Source organism: Etheostoma spectabile, chromosome 9 (assembly GCF_008692095.1).
Source record: "Etheostoma spectabile isolate EspeVRDwgs_2016 chromosome 9, UIUC_Espe_1.0, whole genome shotgun sequence".
Classification (NCBI taxonomy): domain Eukaryota; kingdom Metazoa; phylum Chordata; class Actinopteri; order Perciformes; family Percidae; genus Etheostoma; species Etheostoma spectabile.
The window spans coordinates 14,106,802-14,112,944 of NC_045741.1; the positions used below are offsets into that span (position 1 = coordinate 14,106,802).

General features: G+C 41.9%; 1 protein-coding gene across 1 annotated transcript in view; it reads right to left on the reverse strand.

The window, feature by feature from the left end:
- Positions 1 to 5,567, reverse strand: part of adamts10 (ADAM metallopeptidase with thrombospondin type 1 motif, 10) — a 49,595-nt gene extending 44,028 nt beyond the window's left edge. The window contains exon 1 of the mRNA XM_032524884.1: positions 5,383 to 5,567. The gene's annotated coding sequence lies outside the window, so the exon portion shown is untranslated. The remainder of the gene's footprint in view (positions 1 to 5,382) is intronic.
- Between the last annotated feature and the right edge of the window lie 576 nt (positions 5,568 to 6,143).

The window sequence follows — 6,143 nt, forward strand, 5'->3', positions numbered from 1 at the left end:
AGAGAGAGAGAGAGCATGAGATCCCATTGACCCATGCAGTTCCCAGTCTAACAAGACTAATCTACCCAGTTCATATTCAGCGTTCAGTGAAGGACCGCCCAGGCCTGTATTGTTCCTTTAGCTAATCAATCTTGCCTTTGACGAAGGGCAAACACCCTGTCTTTCACTCTGATGACCAGAGACAACAGCAGGTCCCAACCTGGGGCCCCTGAGGCCCTGCTCTTTAAGCTGCCAGTGCCTGCCCACCGGAAAGAGTTCAAACACAAAGGAAGCCATTGATCTTGTAAAAAGCTGTGCTTAATGCCCAAACAGGGCTTGAAGTTGGTATTATGTCAGAGGCTCTGGGGTAAAATGAGCCAATTTGAGAGGAGCAGCAGGTTGCCATCACTGCTACGCTGGCTGACTGTGGTGGTTGGCTGAGTGACTTGCTGGCTGGCTGCCTGACTGTACAGCTTACTAATTGGCTGGCATCCTGGCTAGCAAATGGATGGTATGACTGCCTATACGAAGGTTGTTTACAACTGAAACTAAGTTTAAAGTACTGTGATGGGTATGACCTGACCAATACTGGGTTTTTAGGGGGGGGGGGTTGATATTGATATTTTTTTGGTTGTATGATATATCAACCAGTAGTAATTTTTGACCATAAACACATAAAACAAACAAAAATCTTGATATGGATCCCTTAGATTTGTTTTATTCATTAATGTAACCACAATACACGCTGAGGCAGACATCTTCCAGTTGGAAAATCCGTTTCAACTACTTTCTTGATTTCAGCTCTAACCAGACAGTTTTCCTCATATTTTTCAACACCACTCCCATGTTTAAAAGAAGCATGTTTCTTTCTAATCATTGATTTGAATGTCATGTTACTTTAACATTTAGTTTACCTTAACAGAAATGCACCACTGTAGGCACCTCGGCATCAAAACTTCAAACCTAAACTGCAGGCTTCTGTGGCCGGGTTAGCTCAATTGGTAGAGCACATATATGGAGGTTTACTCCTTAACGCTGTGGCCACATGTTTGACTCTGACCTGCGGCCCTTTGCTGCATGTCCTTCTTCTCTCTCCCCTTTCATGTCTTCATCTGCCCTGTGGAATTAAAGGCCTAAAATGCCCCCCAAAATCTTTAAACTGAAGGTTTCTTGTTAGACGAGGCAACCAGACTAGTAATGCAAGTGCTGTGACCAGGAGGAGTTATTATAATGACCTCTGATTTGTCATGAAGTAGCTGGACAGTTTTGGACATGCTGGTCTTAATTTCAGCAATGCAATCCAAAAGTCATGAAACATAGGTGGGACTTGGCTTTGTCCCGACATAATGTTGCATGTCATCTGCATACTCACAATGCCACATCACAATGCCAGAGAAATTCAATGTTTACCTTCATCAGCAAAGGCTACTGACTGTTTCTTATTTCCAAAAATAAGAATATTGTTTGTTCCTTGAATGACAGTACTCTATGATCATTTGGAGGCAAGAGTTCAGCCAGGCAGACATTACAGACTAAGATCTTGGGTCACTTGTTCATTTTCCACAGTACTAATTTGACTGTCCTGCACGATACATAAACCCCAAGTTCCTTTTTAGCACATTCCATTTTTTACTTACAGACCAACACAAGAGTGAGTCTGATTTATAATAACAATGGAAAATGACTTCCTCAGACCCACAGTACCCATTACAAAAAAACAGACCAGAGCCAGAATGAGGGGTCACATTTTCATAGGTTCCCTACTCTTTGACTTGAGTTACCTGGCTATGGATTGCTAAAAAAAAAAAAACAACCCTTGCTATTCTCCAGTAAAGTCTGCCCACCCAGTTTACTCTTGTCCCAACCTCCCCTCCATCAGTGCCGTCTGGGGAGAGAAGAGTGAGCGGAGACGCCACACTGGCCCAGATGGCTGGCGGCTAACCAACTGCAGCCAAAGGTAATCGGAAGCAGATGGGAAACCTTTCGGTGACGAGAGCAGGGGGAACAAGTTGCCTCCTGAATAGAGGAGGGAAAAAACGAGCGCAAAGCACGAGGGGAATGAAAGAGAGACAGCAGAGTGTAAGCTGTTTGAGCCAGCTGGGGGAATTATTCTTGAGTGTTAATACCCTGAACTGAGTGTGGAGGACTGAGTTTAAAAGAGCCCTAATGTGCCTCTTTTTTCATTTCAAACAGCAAAGGGAAGGTACAGTAAAAGAGCTTGCTTAAAAAACACTAAGGGGTCTTTGTACTGTTGCAGCTTCCCTCATACGTGGAACAACTCAAAGTCTTTCTCTCTTCCCCTCCCTCAGGCTTTCTCCCAGTCATTTCCTGCACAAGCCAAACTCCCCTCCATTTTCATTACTTCTTCGGCTCACGCTCTCGATTTATTGTGGGTTATTAAACTTGCAGCTTAATATCAAGTGCTTTTCATTACCACTAACTCTCCTTTTGTTTATTTAAACAAGAGAAAGAGGGGGAGACCGGACCCCCCCAGGGCTGTCCCTTGGTGGGTTTTTTTTTTAAGTAAAGCTGCTTAAAAAGATTTGTGGAAGGCTTCAAAAGATCCCCACAACAACATGCATGCACTGAGTTCTTGGTAAATTATTGCTCCATTATAAACCGCAAAGAAATGTAGCTAAATGAAGAGAAAGCTGTCTTGCAGAGGTGATGGTGTCGTACATCTTCCGTGGTCTGTTGTGCAAAACTTTTCCTGTGGACTGTATCACTTTTGAGCAAAATAAAAAACGTATGTTTGTCAGCAGGCCAAGCGAGCACATACGTCGACTCTCAGCTCGGTGTTTTGCTTGGATTAGCTACGAATATCGAGCATATTCCTGTAATCACGGCCAAGAGAAAAAGTGGTCTGGGCTGCAGACAGGCCACACAATTTCCAACGCAATCACAATTTGCAAGAGAGAAAAGAAGGAGGGGAGAAGAAAGAGGTCGTTGTTAACAAGAGAGAAAAGTTGGACCACTTGGGATAATTAGGTGGGAATATAAGGGTGGGCCAAATTTGCAGTCCTCTTCATCTCTTCCATCTTGTCATCCATTAGTTGCTGGTGCTTTTCATGTGGTGTAAGGGATGTCTGTACAGTGACTTTTTTCTATTTAAGACTAGAGCTAACTATGCTGTCCTTGTCTTTAACTGTTGCCAGGGAGAGTGGAGCTATCCGAAAACTAGCACACTAATCAAAGCCATATGACCGGCTCAAAGTAGTCTGTGTGGAGCGAACAGATGCTAAGTGTCCTTCAGCTTAGCTTCAAGTCTAGCACTCCCCCCCACTCACTCAAACACACATACACTGTGTTTCCACTTTGATCGGGGAGTAGCTCATGAATCAGCTTTGGGTTTAGTTTATTATTTCATTAAACCGGCGGTGTGGCTTCTCTTTTCTAATAAGACCATGAGGCTGTGGGATCAAATAGCCGATTAAGACAAATGTCACAAGTCAGATGCAGCGTTTCAGTCTGCCTCAGCAGCAATTACTCCGTCTATAAGTCTACCTTCACGCGGAGCTCCACATAAAACCCTAAACAGGTGATAGAAATAATACAAAGAACTGGGGAATATTTCTCAAACTAAATTCTTATTCTCTCTGTCTGGTAGAAAGACAGAAAGAGAAAGAGGCAGGCATTCCTTTCTCAATTTCCCCAAATAAACAGTGTGCAGATGAAAAGTGGGAACATAAACAGGCCAGAGAACCTCGGATGTGCTCCCCTAACTCTGAAACTGTGCCTCTCGAGTCTGAAACAATATTTAGTGAGGGAGAGAGCTGACTCGACACAAAGTGAGTCAGCCAGCAGCCCCAGGAACACAGCACAGATGGTAGTGGAAGGGTTTCTCTTTCTGTCTTTTATCATATTCATTTCTGCACAGCTTCTTTACGACTACCAAGAGTCCAAAACACTAACAATATACTCAGTTAAGTCACACGAGACAAAGAAAAGCAGCAAATACTCACATTTGTGTCGATTAATCATTAATGTTTGGCGTTTTTTTGCTTAATATCAAAATAGCAGACAGTTTTCTTTGAATAAATATTGATTAATCAACTAATTGTTTTCGCTCCTATTTTCTTTACCTATCCATCAAGACAGCATTGATGTGGTGCAAAAGAAGGCTTTTGTGTGCATGCGTGCGTGTTGGGGAAAAGGTACAGATTCAACAATGCAATTTTCGGGTTTCAGTACTGCCGCCATAACTGACCTCATCAAAGGTAGCAACCATGATGTGACCAATCAATATTCAATATGGTTTCTTTGTTAAAAAAAATGCAGTGTTTACACTTATCATTATCAGCATTCATAAAATCCTGGTTGGCTGCCAGTTTTAATGTGCCACAGTGCTTCATCTTGACTTACATAAAGTTTATCACAATGATTTTAGAGGTTTACAGAATTTAAATTTGGGGGAAATCCCACACAGTATTGTATCGTTTAGTTAAGGCATAGGAATACAAAGTTGGACTAGGCATCTCTAATGTGCATGTATGTGTGTGTGTGTGTGTGTGTGTGTGTGTGTGGTTTGGTTGATGGTCTATTCAAAACCTGAGAAACTAAACTAATATGTCTGTTGCCATCATATCCAAACCAAAACTAGGCTACACTAAATGACAAAAATTGTATAAGATCTTTAATAAGAGCATATGTTAATTAATACTACAACTAATTCATTCCATTTATATGCTAAATCTATCAACATGGTACACAAAGACTGCAATTATGTTGAGAAAAAGAAATAAACCTGCTGTTCATTGAGGGACCACATATTTGCACCCATGTACACACAAGCCCTTCAACTACTTACATCATCTGTGTTGCTTCAGAGAATCTAAAAGTTAGCTCTGGACATTCTGGAGTTATAATTCATCAAGCCCTAAAATATGTTATAAACCTTACAGAAAAAAAAATGTTGTTACAGAATCACTGCAGTAGTTTCGCATCAATGGGAAGTTACATGTTGCTCCCCCAGCCTCTTCTCTTACCTCTATTTAACTGATGTCTGCACGCACACGCACACACCTACACACGCACACGCACGCGCACAAACACGTACAAACACGCACACTGAGTGCCTTGTCATCAGCTAATGAGGAGATCCCAGTCATAACTTGGAGCTCTTGAGGAGAAGAGCCAATTCGAACACAGATTTTAGGAGGAATACAATACAAATACATTTACAACATTAAATCCATAGAGGTCCATATCATATAGGTGATACCACAACGAAAAACCTGAAAGACTAAACAAAAGAGCGACATTCAAAGTAGCCTGTGCAGAAATATTTCTGGAGAAATTAGCGTATAAGAGTTCAGAGCAGCATCCTGGCAGCATCACGTCATGACCGTTTTCCTCCAGAGTTTTGCATTACAACTTAGAGTGTGGCCGAGCTCGCTGACTTACCTTCCCCGTGTCCCCTTGCAGAAGATTCCGCTGTGATTCTGTCCTCTGTCCTCTGTCCTCCGCAGCGAGCGGAGAGGAGGCGGCGCCGGCGGATGACTGAGGAGACTCAACTTCTTCCACTTCCAGAACCAGAGAGGGCAAAGTCTGATGTCGAGTCACCCACACTCAGATTGTCAAACTTCCGGTTACGATTTGCAAAATAATAGTCACATCTGCAAAAGGTTTTGTGTAAAATGAGCTGAATTGAGGGTTTAGCCTTCAGTGAAAAGGTTTTAGGGAAATGACGTTATTAAGACCTCCATGGATGTTTCATCTTGAAGTATGATCTAGTCTCTAACTATCCTGATTGTTAATAATGTGTGTGCCCATCTCTGTGCTTTTTTTATAGGTTACAAGTAGGATATTACATTTATTTACTTATTTATTTAAAAACCTTGTGTAGGCTATCACTGATGCGAAGAACACAAAACCCACCATGGATATGTGTAAAATAGCCCGTATCTTCAATTATAGTGCAAGTGCAGTTCTTAGGGTTTTTGTTCATTTATTTGAACAGCAACACCACACTCCAACCAATCTGGTTTGGCTATTTTTTCATTGCACCATGGATGTGGCTTTGCACATGCCAGGAGTCAAGATACAGAATATACAGAAACTACTTAAGGTTTTAAATCAAATGGATGATTTCCTATGTCCGTGATACTGACCTCAGTGTATTAAGTGTAGTTTGCCCTTGTGGGATTAATAAAGTATAATAAAAA